Below are 19,182 nucleotides of genomic sequence, written 5' to 3'. Positions count from 1 at the left end.
CCCAACTCCTAAGTTTAACAAAAGTAAGCTCTGATCTTCATTCAGACTCCATCAGTTCTTTCTGTGAAGGTAGATAAGCTCTGGGCTTAATGTAAGCTCTGGAAAATGTTATTCACAGAGAAGTTTCTTATTGTAAGCACTGAGAATGATTATAATACAAACAATAACATCAAATTATAGTAAGGTGAGAGTAGCTAGGTGGCGCAGTGGATAGAGCACCGACCCTGGAATCAGGAGTACCTGGGTTCAAATCCAGTCTCAGACACTTAATAATGACCTAGCTGTGTGACCTTGGGCAAGCCACTTAACCCCACTGTCTTAAAGTTTAAAAAAATAAATAAAATTTTTAAAAAGTTATAGTAAGATGAATGTGAAGCACAATGAGGTCTTGATTGTATACTATTCAGAAAAAAGAACAGTTGGTACAGCATGTTACAATCAATTAGGCAAAGGAAAGATGGAATATTTTGGAAAGGAAAATGATTTATTTTGATAGGAATGGCATACAAAAACTTTAAAATGTTCTTCATTCACAAGGTCTCTCACCTTTGTGTCTACCACTTTATTTCTTAACTAACCAGAAAACAAATTTATGGTGGAGAGACTAGGAAAAAGAAATGGTAAATGACTCAGAAATATCAGCTGCTGAGTAACACAAAGATTAGTTAGAAAGAATAGAAAAGGGGGACTTTATGTAAGTTGGAATGACAAAACTTTGTGCCTCCTGGAAGATATAAAAGGTATCTCTGCCACTCTTTTTGATTAATAAAGATTAAATCAATGAACAAGTTAATACGTTAGGTGTTCAAGTGACAGCTGAATCTATACTCTTAAGAAAAAAATGTTTTAAATCACTACTGAAATGCAAATTAAAACAACTCCGAGGTGATACTTCATATTTATAAAGTTGGTTAACATGACAGAATAGAAAAATCACAAAATTTGGACAGGACATGGAAAAATAGGTACACTTAAACTACTACTGGTAGAATTGTAAATACCATTTTAGAAAGCAATTTGGAACTATGCTCAAAGGGCTATAAAACTGCATATCAGTCTATTTCCTCAAAAAAGATATAAAAAAAGGGAAAAGATCCACATGTAGAAAAATACAACTGCTCTTTTTGTGGTGACTAATAATTGGAAATCCTATCAAACAAATTTGTGTTATAAGATCATGATGGAACACTATTGTGATAAAAGAAATAATGAGTAGGATGCTGGCAGAAAAACTTGGAAAACTAACATGAATTGATGAAAAGTGAAGTGAGCAGAACCAGAAGAAAATTGTACAGAGTAACAGTAATACGGCAAGATGATCAACTGTGAATGATTATTTTCACCAAGACAATTTCTTCCCCCCCTCATTATTTTAATTATTTTTTTATTAAAGATTTTATTTGAGTTTTACAATTTTTCTTCCAATCTTACTCCCCTCCCCCACGGAAAGCAATCTGTCAGTCTTTATTTTGTTTCTATGTTGTATATTGATGCAAATTGAGTGTGATGAGAGAGAAATCACATCCTTAAGGAAGAAACAAAAAGTATAAGAGATAACAAGATCAGACAATGAGATATGTTTTTCTTTAAAAATTAAAGGAAATAGTCCTTGAACTTTGTTCAAACTCCACAGCTCTTTATCTGTATACAGAAGATATTCTCCATTGCAGACATCCCAAAATTGTCCCTGGTTGTTGCACTGATGGAATGAGCAAGTCCATCAAGGTTGAATATCACCCCCCATGTTGCTGTTAGGGTGGTACAGTGTTTTTCTGGTTCTGCTCATCTCATTCAACATCAGTTCATGAAAATCCCTCCAGGCTTCCCTGAATTCCAGTCCTTCCTGGTTTCTAATAGAACAATGACATAATATATGTCATAATGTGACATAATATATCATAGTTTGCTAAGCCATTCCCCAATTGAAAGACATTTACTTGATTTCCAATTCTTTGCCACCACAAACAGGAGTGCTATGAATATTTTTGTACAAGTGATGGTTTTACTCTTTTTCATCATCTCTTCAGGGTACAGACCCAGTAATGGTATTACTGGATCAAAGGGTAATGTTCATTTTTGTTTTCCTTTGGGCGTAGTTCCAAATTTCTCTCCAGAAACGTTGGATGAGTTCACAGCTCCACCAACAGTGTAATAGTGTCCCAGATTTGCCACAACCCTTCCAACAATGATCATTATTCTTTCTGGTCATATTGGCCAATCTGAGAGGTGTGAGGTGGTACCTCAGAGAAGCTTTAATATGCATTTCTCAAATAATTAATGATTTAGAGCAATTTTTCATATGGCTATGGATTGCTTTGATCTCCTCATCTGTAAATTGCCTTTGCATGTTCTTTGGCCATTTGTCAATTGGGGAATGGCTTTTTTTTTTAAATGACTCAGTTCTCTGTATATTTTAGAAATGAGTCCTTTGTCAGAATCATTAGTTGTAAAGATTGTTTCCCAATTTACTACATTTCTTTTGATCTTGGTTACAGTGGTTTTATCTGTGCAAAAGCTTTTTAATTTAATGTAATCAAAATCATCTAGTTGGTTTTTGGTGATGTTCTCCATCTTTTCCTTAGTCATAAACTGCTCCCCTTTCCATAGATCTCACAGGTAAACTAGTCCTTGATCTTCTAATTTATTTATAGTATTGTTTTTTACGTCTAAATCCTGTAACTATTTGGATCTTATCTTGGTAAAGGGTGTGAGGTGCTGGTCTAATATAAGTTTCTTCCATACTAACTTCCAATTATCCCAGCAGTTTTTATCAAAAAGAGAGTTTTTATCCTAGTAGCTGGAATCTTTGGGTTTATCAAACAGCAAATTACTATAATCATTTCCTGCTGTTGCTCCTAGTCTATTCCACTGGTCCACCACTCTATTTCTTAGCCAATACTAAACAGTTTTTGATGACTGATGCTTTATAATATAATTTTAGATCAGGTAGGGCTAAGTCCCCTTCTTTTGTACTTTTTTTCATTAAATTCCTGGAAATTCTTGACTTTATTTCTCCATATGAATTTACTTACAATTTTTTATAACTCATTAAAATAATTTTTTGGAATTTTTATTGGTAGGGCACTAAACAGGTAGTTTAGTTTTGATAGAATTGTCAATTTTAGGGAACGGAGTGAAGTTGGAGACAAGAGTAGATCATGTCTTAGGTGCTCTCTCGTAAATCTTCGAAACTAAGGACTTTAACTAAATTTTCAAGAGACAGAACCCACAGAGGAACTCAGTGAGGCAGTTCTCCTACTCAAGGTAACCTGGAAAACAGCAGAAAGGCTCTGGTCCCCGGGTGGGAGAGGCGGCCCGCCAGAGTGAAAGAACTTCAGCCTCCTGGAGGCAGCCCCAGGGCGCTGGGAGCCCTGGCTCAAAGCAGCAGGGGAGTTTCCTGACCTATGCCCTGCGGAGCACTGGGCACAAATTGGGGGAACAGCAGGGGACCTCTGCCAGAGCTAGCACAGAAGTCCAGCCCTCAGGCCACTGCATTCCAGATCCAGAAACATAAGCAGGCGGAGCCCCATAAGCAGGAGTCCCCAGGGCATGAGCTCATTGAGCTGAGGGAGGGGAGTGAAGAGAGATCTCCAAGCTCTGTCCTCTGCCCCTGGAACAGGACTCTGGGGCTCTGACCACATTCAGATCCTGATAGCAGTCTAGGCCCCCCCATAGAACAGCAGGGGCCCCCTCCACCTCAACCCCGTAGCAGAAGGGGGTGCATATGGTCATTCACAGACCAGGAGGGAGGACAGAGCCTCACACACTTAGACCATGGGGGACTGTCCCAAAAGCTCAGGAAGCACCTCAAAAACAGGCTTAGGCTGGGAAAATGAGCAGAGAAAAAAGAGGAACACCATTGAGAAATACATTATCTATGATCCCAAGAAGGATCAATATATTCAGTCTGAAGATGAGGAAACACAAGCTCCTGCATCTAAAGACTCCAAGAAAAATAGAAATTGGGATCAGGCTATGACAGAGCTCAAAAAAGACTTTGAAAATCAAATGAGGGAGTTAGAAGAAAAACTGGGAAAAGAAAGGAGAGAGATGCAGGAAAAACATGAAAATGAAGTCAGCAGTTTAGTCAAGGAAATCCAAAAATATGCTGAAGAAAATAGCATGCTAAAAACCAGCTTAGGTCAAATGGATAAAACAGTTCAAAAAGTTACTGAAGAGAAGAATGCTTTAAAAAGCAGAATTGGCCAGATGGAAAAAGAGATAAGAAAACTCTGAGGAAAACAAATCCTTCACACAAAGAATAGAACTCAGGGAGATTGATGAATTTACAAGAAACTGGGATTCATTACTTCAAAACCAAAAAAATGAAAAATAAGAAGAAAATGTGCAACATTGCACTGAAAAAACAACTGATAGGGAAAACAGATTTAGGAAAGATAATTTAAAAATTACTGGAATACCTGAAAGCCATGATCAGGAAAAGAGCCTTGACATCATTTTCAAAGAATTACTACAGGAAAATTGCCCTGATATTCTAGAAGCAGAGGGCAAAATAGAAATGGGGAGAATCCACCGATCCCCCCCCCCCCAGAAAGAGATCCCAAAAAACCAACCCTCAGGAATATTATAGCCAAGTTCCAGAACTCCCAAGTCAAAGAGAAAATATTACAAGCAGCCAGAAGGACACAATTCAAATATCATGGAGCTGCAGTCAGGATCACACAGGACTTAGCAGCAACTACATTAAAAGCTTGTAGGGCTTGGAATATAATATAATGGAAGGCAAAAGAGCTTGGAATGCAACCAAGAATCAACTACCCAGCAAAACTGAACATCCTCTTCCAGGGAAAAAGATGACTTGCAATGAACCAGGGGAATTTCAAATGTTCCTGTTGGAATGGCCAAAGCTGAACAGAAGGTTTGATCTTCAAATACAGGACTCAGGTAAAGCAGAGAGATTGGAGGAGAAGGGGAAAATATGAGGGACTTAATGATGATGAACTGCATGTATTCCTGCATATAAAAATTACACTGATAATACTCATATGAACCTTCTCAGTTAACAGAGCAGGTAGAAGGAGCTTTTATAGTTGAAGCACAGGAGAAAGCTGAATTAAAAATGGAGTCAACAGAAAAAAAGGGAAATGTAATGGGAGAAAGAAAAAGGAGAAGGGGAATAGGCCAAGATATTTTATATAATAAGATTTTTCTTTATTACAATGAGCTATTGCAATGATATGGAAGGGAGGAAGGCAAGGGGGGATGAGGGAATCTTTGCTCTCCTCAGAGGTGGCTAGGAGAGGAAATAGCTTATATACTCCATGGGGTATAGGCATCTGGAGTAAGAAGGAGGGTGGGGACAGGTGGAAGGGAGGTGATGTGAGTGCTAAAGGAGAGGATGGACCATGGAGGGAGAGTGGTCAGATATAACACATTTTATTTTTTACTTCTTGCAAGGGGCTGGGATTGGATGGCCTGTCCAGGACCATAGGGCAAGGTGGATTCTGGGCCTAAGGGGTGGTAGAGGGGCTCGGGGCCTCTTGGCCCCAGGACCAGGGATCTGTCTGCTGTGCCACTCAGCTACCCTACAGCAGAGTCAGAGTGAAAGGAGAGAGGAAAATATAGTACATGTTAGTGGAGAAATAAGAAAGGAGGGAGTTGCGATCAGCAATGGCAATGGTGGAAAAATATGGAAGTAACTTTTACAATGGACTTATAAAGAATGTGATCCACTCGCGACAGAGTTGGTGTTGGAACAAAGATTGAAGCACATTTTTTATTATTATTATTTGGGGAGGGGTGCAGGGCAAAAGGTGGCCTGCCTGGGGCCGCATAGCAGGGTGATCGTTGGGGGTCTGAGGTCAGATTTGGACCCGGGTGTTCCTGGATCAAGGGCCAATGCTCTGTTCACCACCCAACCACCCCTACTATTATTACTATTTTATTTTATTTTGGGTCTTCCCCCCCCTTTTTTTTTTTGGTTTTCACAGGGCAGTGGGGTTCGGGTGGCTTGCATGTCACATGGCTGGGTGATTGTTGGGTGTATGGGGCCAGATATGGGGTTGGGTGCTCCTGGCTCCAGGGATGGGGCTCCGTCCATTGCACCAACTGGCCATACCTACAATTATTACTATTAATTTTTTAATTTTAATTTTTTTCACTCCCCTTTACTTTATCGCTCAAGTGAATCTATATTTTTTTGGGGGGGTTTGGTTTACTCTTAAACAAGAATATTTTCTTAATGTATAAAAAAACATTATTTGTACAAAATGAGAATAAATATTAAATATTAAAAAAATTCAAAAAAATTGTCATTTTTATTATATTAGCTCTACCTATCATGAGCAGTTGATGTTTGCCCAGTTATTTAAATCTGATTTAATTTGTGTGAGAAGTGTTTTATAATCGTTTTCAAAAAGTTTCTGAGTCCATCTTGGCAAATAGACTCCCATGTATTTTATACTGTCTGAGGTTACTTTGGGATTTCTCTTTCTAGATTTTCCTGCTGTATCTTGCTATACATATATATATATATATATATATATATATATATATATAGTTGAAGATTTATGAGGGTTTATTTTATAACCTGCAACTTTGCTAAAATTTCTAATTGTTTCCAGTAGTTTTTTGGATGATTTCTTGGGATTCTCTAGGTAGAGCATCATGTCATCTGCAAAGAGTGAGAGTTTTGTCTCTTCCTTACCAATTCTAATTCCTTCAATTTCTTTTTCTTCTCTAATTGCTGAAGCTAACATTTATAATACAATATTGAATAGTAGTTCACCAAGACAATTTCAAAGGTCTTGTGATGAAAAATGCTAACTACTTCTAGAAAAATAACTGATGAAGTCTGAATGAAGATCAAAGCTTACTTTTTTTAACTTTATTTTTCTTAGGTGTTGGAAGGGGAGGAAAGGGTACCCTCACAACATTACTAATATGGAAATGTGTTCTGCATGCAGCACATGTATAACTCATCAAAATTCTTGCCTTTTCATTAAGACAAATGAAGCAAGGAGGGAGAGAATTTTGAACTCGAAATTTTAAAAAACAAATGCTGGAAACTGGTTTTATAAGTAATTGCAAAAAATTATTTGAAAATAGAAAAGTAAAACTGTTCTCTCCCATAAAAAAAACAAAGAGACAGCTGACACTCATAGGTAAAAGATTAAAAAGAGCATTAGAGTTGACAATGGAAGTATGATGCCTCTGTACAATTTAAAATGGGAACTCTTAAAACTTAGAACTGATAATTGAGGACTAATATGTAAAAATGTTAAATACAAATGTACATGTACAACTTTTATCATACTGATCACCACCATAGGGAAGGAAAAAGCAAGAGAGAGTGGTAGAAAAATGTGTAACTCATAAATTTGCAAATGGATAAATGTTGAAAAACTACCATAGTACGTAACTGGAAAAATAAAATAAAATTTCAATAAAAAAATGAAAAACACTAATATTTGAGGGAAGTTCTCTAATCTGAATGATCTGTACATAGGTAACCCATAAAGTATTTATATCACTTTGCAACGGCATAGCTTAGAAAAAAATGTTATAATGATGCTGTAATGGCAAAATTTCAGCAACGACAAATTGAGCAGTATAAATGGAGGAATCTATTGACTTATAAAAGCTGAGAAATTAACCTTGCACAGTAATATGGTTTTTAACATAATTATAATGGCAGGATTTTAACTATTTCCCAATTTTAAGTCCATGTAATTGAATTAACTTCCTAAGTTCTCTGTCATACTGCTAAGCATTAAGAAATGCTTTCTTTTGTTACAAATAAGTAAATCAGAAACTCCCAAACAGGATTCCTCAAAATAAAATGAAAACTTAATGCAATACTTAGAAAAAAGCACTTTTTGAATTTTCTGGGAAAAAGTAAATTTCCATTAATTGAGAAATGGCTAAACAGGGTTTGGTACTTAAATGTATTGTATTATTGTACTCTAGAATGTAATTAGGATGAATACTGAGAAGCACAGCAATTGATGCAAAGTGAAGAAAGCAGAATCAAGCAAAACAATATACACAATTTCAACAATGTAAATAGAAACAAGATAACAAAAGTGGAGTGCTATGAATAAATAACCTTGACCCCAAAGAAAAGGTATGTGAATCCCTTTTCTCATCTTTGCAGAGATGATGGACACTAGAAGTGTGAAAAATTATATAATGTAGATATTTTAAAAAATATACTGATTAGCTCTGCTCAACTAATTTTCCTTTTTTTAATTCTTTATATATGAATTAGCTCTTTCAAAAAGGAAGAGGGAACAAAATGGGAAATATAGCTTCAGCAAAAACAAAAGGTAGCAATACTTTTTTTTTAAGCATTAGAAAAGTAAAGCCAACATTTTATAAGGACATCATGTGTGGTAATTTAAATGGTTGGTTTTATCTTTGCTGAAAAAAAAAAAGGTTTTTTCACCATAATGAATTAAAGAAACTTGATGGGATAGGTAATTTGAAGTATGCAGTTAACCAGGTAGGAGTGTACAACAGTATCAATAATAAAGCAATGATGTAGGGAATAGATGTTTGCAGGAGTGAATTCAAACTAAAGTATTAAAAATAGGGTTATTGTTTTAGAAGACCTTTAAAATTTTGTTGATGATTCTTCAAGATTTATAAAATAAAGACATATGTAAAGAACAGTAAGAAAATTTATATCCAGCTTTAAATTGTATGGTTGAAAAACAAATGCTCTAAGACGGTAGTTCCCTTATAGTGGTTCTCAACAACATTCTAAGCAGCTTATGCTAAAAATTAATTAATAATATTATAAGCAGTAAATAATTCCCCACTTAATTACAAACATATTTTTTCTCTATGACAACAATTATATTCATGTTTGACACATAGGTTTGCTTCTGCAACAATTTCAAACTGTCATGATCATGTGTATAACTATTTTGATGTTTGTGCAGTAATTACATCAATCTCTTGATCATTTCTAATTAAAGGCAATTTGTTCTTGCTATTTCTTATCCCATCTTCAAATTGTTGTCAAACCCACAAGAATCTGACCCTTGAGCACTTAATTTCTAATGATATATTATTAGTGAACATCTGTACACACCACAGTAGTTTTCATTTTCCTGTCTCCTATAATAGTACCTCTTTAGTTCTGTATTCACATGATAAACTTTACTAATCTTTACATTCTTTTAAAAATTAAACATTTATTTTTCTAATTATCTATAAAGATAATTTTCAACATTCATTTTTATAAAGTTTCTCTCTTCCAAGACTCCCCCCCCCACCCTAGGGTAGGAAGTAATTTGATAGAGAATATACATATATACTGTTTAACATTCTTAGGTGGCAAATATAAGATTGCTTGAAAACCAATATCATATATGAAGGGCAGAAGTCATATTAAAACCATCACAGACTATTATAAACTATAGAGATAAAGTTATAATGCATAATTAAGACTGTTTTCTAATTTAAAAATGTATTTTCTGCTTTTGTTACTATCTCGAATAATATCCTATGAACTGGTTGGCAACACTGTCAGTCATTCAGTAAATTTTCTGTGAGAGTATATATAGCCAGTATTGCAGTGGCAAAAGAAAAGTCACGTCTGAAGAGATTCTCTCCTTAAAAAGGTTAGTTTTCATAAAACACTGTCTAAAAAATGAAGCAATGTGGTGGTCTGCCTTTGGAATGTCAATCCAAATAATCTCTCAGGCCCTATACCCTTTCCTTATTGTTTTATCCCCACTGATGGCAGTTCCTGCTGCTGTTGCTCCTTTTAGGAGGATTGGTTGCTCCCAAATGCTTGTATTTTTTCCTCTCCTTTAGTTTCTGCTAACCACAATAATAAGTAATAAAATTTTTTTTGTCCCTAAAAAAATGAAGTAATATGTTAGCCAGTAGAAAAGTAACTATTTTATATTCTAGTGATCCATTTTTGTTGACTGCATAAATAGTTAAAAATAAAAAATGAATTCCCAACTCTAAGCAAGAGACTTGGTAAAATTCAATTTCTTTCACATTTGTGTAAGGAAGCATTTTTAGTTTCTTGTTTTAAATAAAAATATGGAAATAAACTCTATATACACCAGATAAACTCTAGTATTCAGCCCGATATTATAAACTTGTTTAAATTTTTTGTATATAATGATATTTTTCTTTTATTCTTATTTTTGTACAAATGACGTTTCTTTTTATTATACATTACTAAAATATTCTTCTTTAAGAGTAAACATAATACCCCGTCCCCCAAAAAAAACTATGGACTCGCATGAGCAATAAAGTAAAGGAAAGAAAAAAATTAAAATTAATAATAAAAATAACAATAATAATAATAGGTGCAGGCAGGTGGCGCAGTGGACAGAGCACCGGCCCCAAACACCCAACAATCACCCAGGTGTATGGTGCTGGGCAAGCCAATCCAAGCCCATTGCCCTGCATAAACCAAAAATAAAAAAAACCTCAAAATAAAATAATAATAATGATAGTAGGGGCAGCCAAGTGGCGCAGTGGATAGAACATTGGCCGTGGAGCCAGGAGCACCCAGGTCCAAATCTGGCCTCAGACAAGCCACCCAGCCCCATTTGCCCTGCAAGTCCCCCAAATAATAATAATTAATAGTATTAGTATTATAATAATAATAAAAATAAAAATAATGTGCTTCAGTCTGTGTTCCAACACCTCCAGCTCTGTTGCAGTTAGATCACAATTTTTATAAGTCTATCACAAAAGCTACTTTGATATTTTTCCACCGTTGACATTGCTGATTGCAACTCCCTCAATTCATGCTTCCTCACTACCATACACTATATTTTCCCTCTCCTTTCACTCTGTCCCTCTTCTTAAATGTGCTGTAGGGTAGTGGAGTGGTGCAGCAGACAGATCCCCGGCCCTGTGTCCAAGAGGTCCCAAGCCCATATACCACCCCTTAGGCTTAGCAAACAACCGGCCCTTTGGTCTCGGACAGGCCATCCAATCCCAGCCCCTTGCAAGAAGTAAAAAAGAAAATGTGTTTTATCTGACCAATCTCCCCCCACGGACCACCCTCTACTCCATCACTCACCCCCTCCCACCTGGGTCCCCCTTTTCTCTTTAATCAAGATGTCTATACCCTGTTGAGTATATATGCTGTTTCCTCTCTGAGCCACCTCTGATGAGAGCAAAGGTTCCCTCACTCCCCCTTGTCTTCCCCCTTCCATATCATTGCAACAGCTCATTGTAATAAAAAAAAATCTTATTATATGAAATATCTTAGTCTATTCCACCTGTCCTTTTTCTCTCTCCCATTACATTTCCCTTTTAGCCATTAACTCCATTTTTATACTATATCTTCACATCCAGCTCTCCTGTGCTTCATCTATAAAAGCTCCTTCTGCCTGCTCTATTAAATGAGAATGTTCACATGAGTATTATCAGTATCATTTTTCTATGCAGGAATACATGCAGTTCATCATCATTAAGTCCCTCATATTTTCCCCTTCTCCAATCTCTATCCTTCACCTGAGTCCTGTATTTGAAGATCAAACCTTCTGTTCACCTCTGGCCATTTCAACAGGAATATTTGAAATTCCTCTGGTTCATGGAAAGCCCATCTTTTCCCCTGGAAGAGGATGTTTAGTTTTGCTGGTAGTTGATTCTCAGTTGCAGTCTGAGCTCTTTTGCCTTCCAGAATATTATATTCAAAGCCCTATGAGCTTTTAATGTAGTTGGCTGCAAAGTGCTGTGTGATCCTGACTGCAGCTCCACAATATTTTAACTGTGTCCTTCTGGCTGCTTGTAATATTTTTTTCTTTGACTTGGAAGTTCTGGAACTTGGCTATAATATTCCTTGGGGTTGGATTTTTGGGGATCTCTTTCCTGGCGAGACTGGTGGATTCTCTCAGTTTCTACTTTGCCCTCTCCTTCTAGGATATCTGGGCAATTTTCCTGTAGGAACTCTGAAAATGGGAGTCAAGGAACTTTTCCTGATCATGACTTTGAGGTATTCCAATAATTTTTAAATTATCTTTCCTGAATCTGTTTTCCATATCAGTTGTTTTTTTTCAATGAGATGTTTCACATTTTCTTCTAATTTTTTGTTTGGTTTTAAAGTATTGTGTCTTGATTTCTCATAAAATCAGCAGTTTCCCTCAGTTCCATTCTACATCTGAAGGATTTGTTTTCGTCAGAGCTTTCTTAACTCTTTTTCCATTTGGCCAATTCTGCTTTTTAAAGCATTCTTCTCAATAACTTTTTTTTAGGTTTTTAGTTTTTAGTTTGTTTTTTGCAAGGCAAAGGGGTTAAGTGGCTGGCCCAAGGTCACACAGCTTATTAAGTGTCTGAGGCCAGATTTGAACTCAGGTACTCCTGACTCTGGGGCCAGTGCTCTATCCACTGTGCAACCTAGCCACCCCCCATCCACTCGCCACCTAGTCACCCCCCCAAATAACTTTTTTAACTGTTTTATCCATTTGACCTATGGTGGTTTTTAACATGTTATTTTCTTCAGCATTTTTTTGGATCTCCTTGATGAAGCTGCTGACTTTTTTTTCATGTTTTTCCTGAATCTCTCTCATTTCTTTTCCCAATTTTTCTTCTATCTCCCTTACTTGATTTTCAAAATCTTTTTTGAGCTCTGTCACCAATTTCTGTTTTTCCTAGAGTCTTTAGATGCAAGAGCTTGTATTTCTAATCTTCAGATTGAATATTTTGATTTTTCTTGGAATCATAGACAAAGTATTTCTCAATGGTGTTCCTCTTTTTTTCTTTGTTTATTCATTTCTCTAGCCTGTGACTGGTTTGGGGGTGCTTCCTGAGTTTTTGAGTACTATTGGGATACCCCACACACAGAGACACACACACAAGAATCTCCCTGTATGAAGCTCTGTCTTTCCTCCTGGTCTGTGAATGACCACAAGCGCATCCCTCTGCCACTGGGCTGGGGGGGGGGGGGGCCTAAACTGTGATCAGGATCTGAATGTGGTCAGATCCCCAGAGTCCCATTCCAGGTACAGAAGACAGACCTTGGAAGTCTCTCTCTCCTCTGTCCTACCTAGGCTGAGCACTCAAGCCTGGGGCCTCCAGGATACAGGCTCTGCCTGCTTCCAGTTCCTGGATCTGGGTTGCTGTGGCCACACTACTCGCTGAGTGCCCTGAGGGCTGGGCTTCATACCATCACTCTGGTAGAGGCCCCCAGCTGATATTCTGACTTGTGCCCTGTGCTAGGGCTCCCGGAGCCTTGGGGCTGCCTCTGGGAGGCTGAAGTTCCTTCATTCTGGCAGCTGCCCCAATAACCTGGTAGAGTGGAGCCTTTCTGCTATTTTCCAGGTTACCTTGGGCTGGAGAATTGCCTCACTATATCTCTCTTTGGGATCTGTCTCTTGACAATTTAGTTAAGAGTCCTTATTTTATAAGTTTGGAAATATCAGAGAGACAGAGTAACTAAGAGAGGATCTTCTCCTATTGCCATCTTGGCTCTGCCCTCTTCTTTAAATTTTTTAAAAGTCCAACATAAAGTTTAATGTGTCATATTCCAAATTTTAACATATTCAATAAAATACATAGACTAAGAAATTTAATATAAAACTAACTGGAATGTTTTAATTCTTAAATGTTCCACATAAGATGCTTATAGATATAGCATTCTATAAATTAATACTCATAATTACATAATATATTTGGAAATGAGGAGGTAACATTTTTCACTGTAGTTATTCAAAACATTTAAGGAATATAAAAGAATATGAAAACTATTTTTCACATTACTTTGTTACTGAAAAAAGTTTATGTTCACAAAATCTTGTAAACTACAATTCTTAAATCAAAGAAAGAAAATATGAATCAGGCTTAAGAAAATTGGGGAATCTCCACTGTCCACTTTCCTTTGTCTCTTAAACCTGACTTTTGCCTTTATACCTCTAAAGGGACTATATCCTGCCACTATTAATGTAGCCTAAGTACCTATTACCTTCTTTTTTTTTAAATTAATATTTATTTATTGTCATTTTGTATGAATACTTTTTTATACATTAATAAAACATTCTTGTTTAAATGTAAACAAAATACCCCCACCCACCAAAAAATATAGAGTTCTTTGAGCAATAAAATAAAGGGGAGAGAAAAAAAATTAAAATAAAAAAAATAGTAATAATTGTAAGGATGGCCAGGTGCCGCAGTGGACGGAGCACCAGAGCCCATATCCGGCCCCATACACCCAACAATTGCCCAGCTGTGTGACATGCAAACCACCCCAACTCCACTGCCCTGCAAAAACCCTTTTCAAAAATGTTTTATTTCTGACCCTGTGACTTTACTCTCCTATCTGCCCCCTCCCCTCTCTAATCCCCTTCTCCTCCTAGTTCCCTATAGGTTAAGATAGATTTTTATACTGAACTGCGTAAGTATGCTATTCCCTCTTTGAACCAATTCCAGTGAGAGTAAAATTGAAGCATTATCTGCCCCCTCCCTATCTACCCCTGCACTATAAAAACTTTTACATGTCTTTCATAACAATTTATTCCATTTTTATCTCTCTTCTCCCAAAGCATTCATCTTTCTCACCCTTCAAATTTATTTTAAAAATATCATAGTCGGGGTGACTAGGTGGCATAGTGGATAAAGCACTGGCCCTGGAGTCAGGAGTACCAGAGTTCAAATCCGGTCTCAGACACTTAATAATTACCTAGCTGTGTGGCCTTGGGCAAGCCACTTAATCCCATTTGCCTTGCAAAAACCTAAAAAAAAGATATCATAGTCATCCCTCTTTATCATCCCTTAATTTTATTTTTTCAGATATTACCCTATCATCCTAATATAGGAAAGTTCTTAGGAGTTAAAAATATCATGTTTCCATGAAACAATATTAAAAACATTATTGAATAACTTTCCTGTTTATCTTTTTTGCTCTTCTTGAGTCTTGTATTTAATATTCTATTCAATTCTGATCTTTTCATCAAGAATATTTTAAGTATTCTGTTTCATTAAATATCTTTTTGTCCCCCTGAAGGATTATACTCAGTTTTGCTGGATAGGTGATTCTTGGTTATAATCTTATGTCCTCTATCTGGTAGAATATCATGTTTCAATCCATCCAAATCTTTAATATGAAAGCTGCTAGATCTTGAGTTATGCTATAATTGAGTTGTTTCTTTCTTTGCTGCTTCCAGTATTTTCTTCTTGACCTGAGAGTTTTTTATTTTGGTATCTCATTTAGGAAACGATCTATGAATTCTTTCAATTTCTATTTTACACTAATTCTGGGATATCTGGGATATCTGGGATACCCTTTGATAATTTCTTGATAGATGATGTCTAGGCTCTTTTTTTTTTAAATCTCTCCTGAATCTATTTTTCAGTTCAAGTTGATTTCCCAATAAAGTTATTTACATTTTCTTCTATTTTTTTCATTCTTTTGCTTCTTGATGTCTCAGGGAATCATTAGGTTCCACTTGTTGAATTATAATTTTTAAGGAATTACTTTTTTCAGTGAACTTTTCTATCTCTTTTTCCATTTGGCCAATTCGATTTTTATCCATTTATTTCTTTGTTCATTTATATTCACATTACTACAATAGTCTTGTTGTAAAAGTGAACATAATCCTCTCTCCCCTCACAAAAATAGAGGAACCAAAAGAAAAATCAAGTGAGAGAAAAAGAAAAAAAATGAACTTCAGTTAGATACTATCAGTTCTGTCTCTGGGATGGATTACATTCTTTATCATCAGGAAAGTTACTTCTATTTTTTTCCCCATAGTTGCTATTGCTAACTGTATTTCACTCCATTTTATTCTTCCCCACTATTTATTCTATTCTGTCTCTTCTTTCACTTTGTCCCTCCTCAAAAGACTATCTTTTCCTACAATATTCCCTCACTTCTATGAGCCATTTTTGATGAGACTGAAGGCTCACTCATTCCTCTTTGTCTTCCTCCCCTTCCACTCCACTGCAAAAGCTTTTTTCTTGACTCTTTTATGTGAAATAGCTTAGCCCATTCTACCTCTCCTTTCCCTTTCTTCCAGTACATTCCTTTTTGGCCCAATAATTCCATCTCTATATTGTAATTATATATATACGCCATCATATTCAGCTCTCCCCTATGCCTTGTCGTATATGCTCCTTCCAACTGCTCTGATAAATAAGAAGGTTCATGTAAGTTAACAGTATCATCTTCCCATAGGAATACAAGCAGTTCAACATCATTCAATTCCTCATAATTTGCCCTTCCTGTCCACCCTATCTATGCTTCACCTGAGTCTTGTACTTGGAGATTAAACTTTCTGGTAGCTCTGGGAGTTTCAACAGGAAAATTTCAAAGTATCCTATTTCACTGAATGTCCATTTTTTCCCCCTGAAAAAGAATGTTCAGTTTTATTGGGTAGTTGATTCTCAGTTGTAATCCAAGTTCTTTTGCCTTCTGGAATGTCATATTCCAAGCCTTACCAGCTCTTAATGAAGACACTGCAAAATCCTGTTTAATCCTGACTGTGCCATCACAATATTTGCTTCTTTCTAGCAGATTGTAAGATTTTTCTCTTTGACTTTAGAGTTCTGGAATTTGGTTTTAATATTCTTGGGAGTTTTTTGGGCGGAGTCTCTTTCAGGAGGTGATGGGTAGATTCTTTCAATTTGTATTTTACCCTTTGCTTCTACAATATCAGGACAATTTTCCTGGAGAATTTCTCTAAAAAGGAAGTCTAGACTCTCTTCCTGGTCATGACTTTCAGGTAGTTCAATAATTTTTTCAATGTCTATCCTAGATTTGTTTCCCAGGTCAGTTGTTTTTCCAATGAGCCATTTCGTTTTTCATTTTTGTTTTGTTTTGTTTAATTATTTCTTGATTTCTCACAAAATCATCAACTTCCCTTAGCTCCATTCTAAATTACCAAAAGTTATTTTCTTCAGAATTTTCCTTATATCCTTTTCCATCTGGCCAATTTTGCTTTTTAAAGTATTCTTCTTCTCATTAACCTTTGGGACTTTTTCCATTTGACTTAAATTGGTTTTTAACAAGTACTTTTCTTTGATTTTTTTTTGTATTTCCTTCACCAAGCTGCTGACTTAGTTTTCATGATTTTCCTGCATTGTTCTCATTTCTCTTCCCAATTTCTTCTCTATCTTGATTGATTTTCAAAATATTTTTTGAGCTCTTCCATAGACTGAAGACCAAATCCAATTTTTCTAGGAGGCTTTTTTGTCATTTTCTGAGAATGTATTTTCATCCTCCATGGGACCAACAAAAGAACAAAATAAAAAAATTTTCCACTCCAAGGCAACTTAGAAACTGGGGAGGAAAGGTCTGTCTTACTGGGGTGAGGGTGAAATGCAACCCAGTATGAACTTCTTGGCAGACTAGCAGAGGTCTTGTGGGCAGCTGAATTAACAGTGGCTTCTACAGCTCTCAGCCCACAGATCAAAGGAGAAAACAGAGGACTATTTGTTGACACTGGTGCAGGACTTTGTTGAATAACCCTCACATGATTCTCTGTTGCCATCTCAGGGTTCAGAGGAACGCTAGTACACTAAACAGTGTAGCTATTGGGGATCTGGAATCCTGATTACAATATTAGGGCATTGAAGAGTACTTGTAGTCATTCACAGACCAGGGCACAGACTAACAGCAGTCATCATAGATCATGCCACCTCGGAAGAACTGAAAATTTACAGACCCTTCTCCCTACCCTACACATCCCCCCCCCCCCCACCCCGAATTAGCTATGAAAACAGATCAAACTAAAAAAGAATCTAACCATAGAAAGTTTTCATGGTGACAAGGAAGATGAAAACAACAAACTCAGAAGACAATGAAATCAAAGCAGTTACATGCAAATCCTCAAAGAAAAGTGAGAATTATTCTCAGACCCTGGAAGAGCCCAAATAAGAGATAAAGGGAAAACTGGAAAAAAGAAATAAGAATTATGCAAGAAAATCATGAAAAAGAGGTCAGCAGCTTGATAAAGAAAGCACATTAAAAAAGTAAGAAAATAACACCTTTAAAATAGGACGAATAGCAAAAAAAAGCACAAAAATCTGTTGAAGAAAATAATTTCTCAAAAAGCATAACTGGGGGTGGAGCCAAAATGGTGGAGTAGAGGCAGGAATTCCCAGAATTATGACTGCAACCAAATCCTTGTGTGACAGAACGCATAGAAAGACTGAGTAGAACAATTTTCTGACCCAAGACAACTTGGATGATCCACAGGTTTGTTCCTTTGGACTGGAAGAGGCAACAGCGCAGCACAGCTGGCTCCAGCCTTCCAGGAATAGCCTGCAGGGTACCCTGAATCCCTATGGGCAACTGGATCCATGGCAGTGGGAGCAATTTTCAGCTCTCTCAGTCCTCTAAGGATCACCAAGGACTACTTGGAAGGTCAGTGGGAAAACTCTGTTGCACCAGAATGAGCATGGAGCTCAGGTCAGCATAGCCCTCAGAGCAACCTGGGTGCAGAGCCACCCAGAAGCTACTTCTAGAGCGCTCAGTCCACAGATGGTAAGGAGCTATAGGAAGACTTTCGAGGTTTCTCCACTATCGTTACAGCAGGACACTGTTTCCTCCCCACTTTCTAAGTTGCCTTGGAGTAGAAAATTTTTTCATTCTGCTCATCTGTTCCTTCTGATACTCCAAAATACAACTTGAAGTGTTATTTTAAAGTTGTTTGGAGAGGAATCTGGTAGGGTTCCAGAGAGACCCTGCTTTTATTCTACCATCTTGACTCTAGCTGGAAGAAGTCTTAAGTTGAGCAATGTAGTCTAGCATGAGATACCATCTCTCCAGCATAACAGCAAATGTTTCATCAACAATCTTTAGAACAAGTTGTGAAGTCTTATTAATATACTATAATCTAGCCTATATTCATCTTATTTTTTATTTAATATTTATTTATTCTCATTTTGAACAATTTTTTGTACAATAAAATATTCTTGTTTAAGAGTAAACAAAATACCCCCCCAAAATATACTCATGGATGACATTCTTTATGATAAGTCCATCACAAATGTTACTTCCATATTTTTCCACCATTGCCATTGCTGATCACAACTCCCTCCTTTCGTATTTCTCCACTACCATGTACTATATTTTCTCTCTCCTTTTACTGACTCTGCTGTAGGGTAGCTGAGTGGCACAGCAGAGAGATCCCTGGCCCTGGGGCCCAGAGGCCCTGAGCTCCCATATCACCCCTTAGGCCCAGCATCCACCTGGCCCTATGGTCCAAGACAGGGCATCCAATCCCAGCCCCTTGCAAAAAGTAA

General features: G+C 36.8%; 1 protein-coding gene across 2 annotated transcripts in view; it reads right to left on the bottom strand.

Moving 5' to 3' along the window:
* Positions 1-19,182, bottom strand: part of FBXL20 (F-box and leucine rich repeat protein 20) — a 140,564-nt gene that overhangs the window by 38,034 nt on the left and 83,348 nt on the right. The gene's annotated exons all lie outside the window — the stretch shown is intronic.

This window comes from Macrotis lagotis, chromosome 2 (genome assembly GCF_037893015.1).
Source record: "Macrotis lagotis isolate mMagLag1 chromosome 2, bilby.v1.9.chrom.fasta, whole genome shotgun sequence".
Classification (NCBI taxonomy): Eukaryota; Metazoa; Chordata; class Mammalia; order Peramelemorphia; family Peramelidae; genus Macrotis; species Macrotis lagotis.
This window is presented reverse-complemented; position numbering and strand designations above follow the sequence as displayed.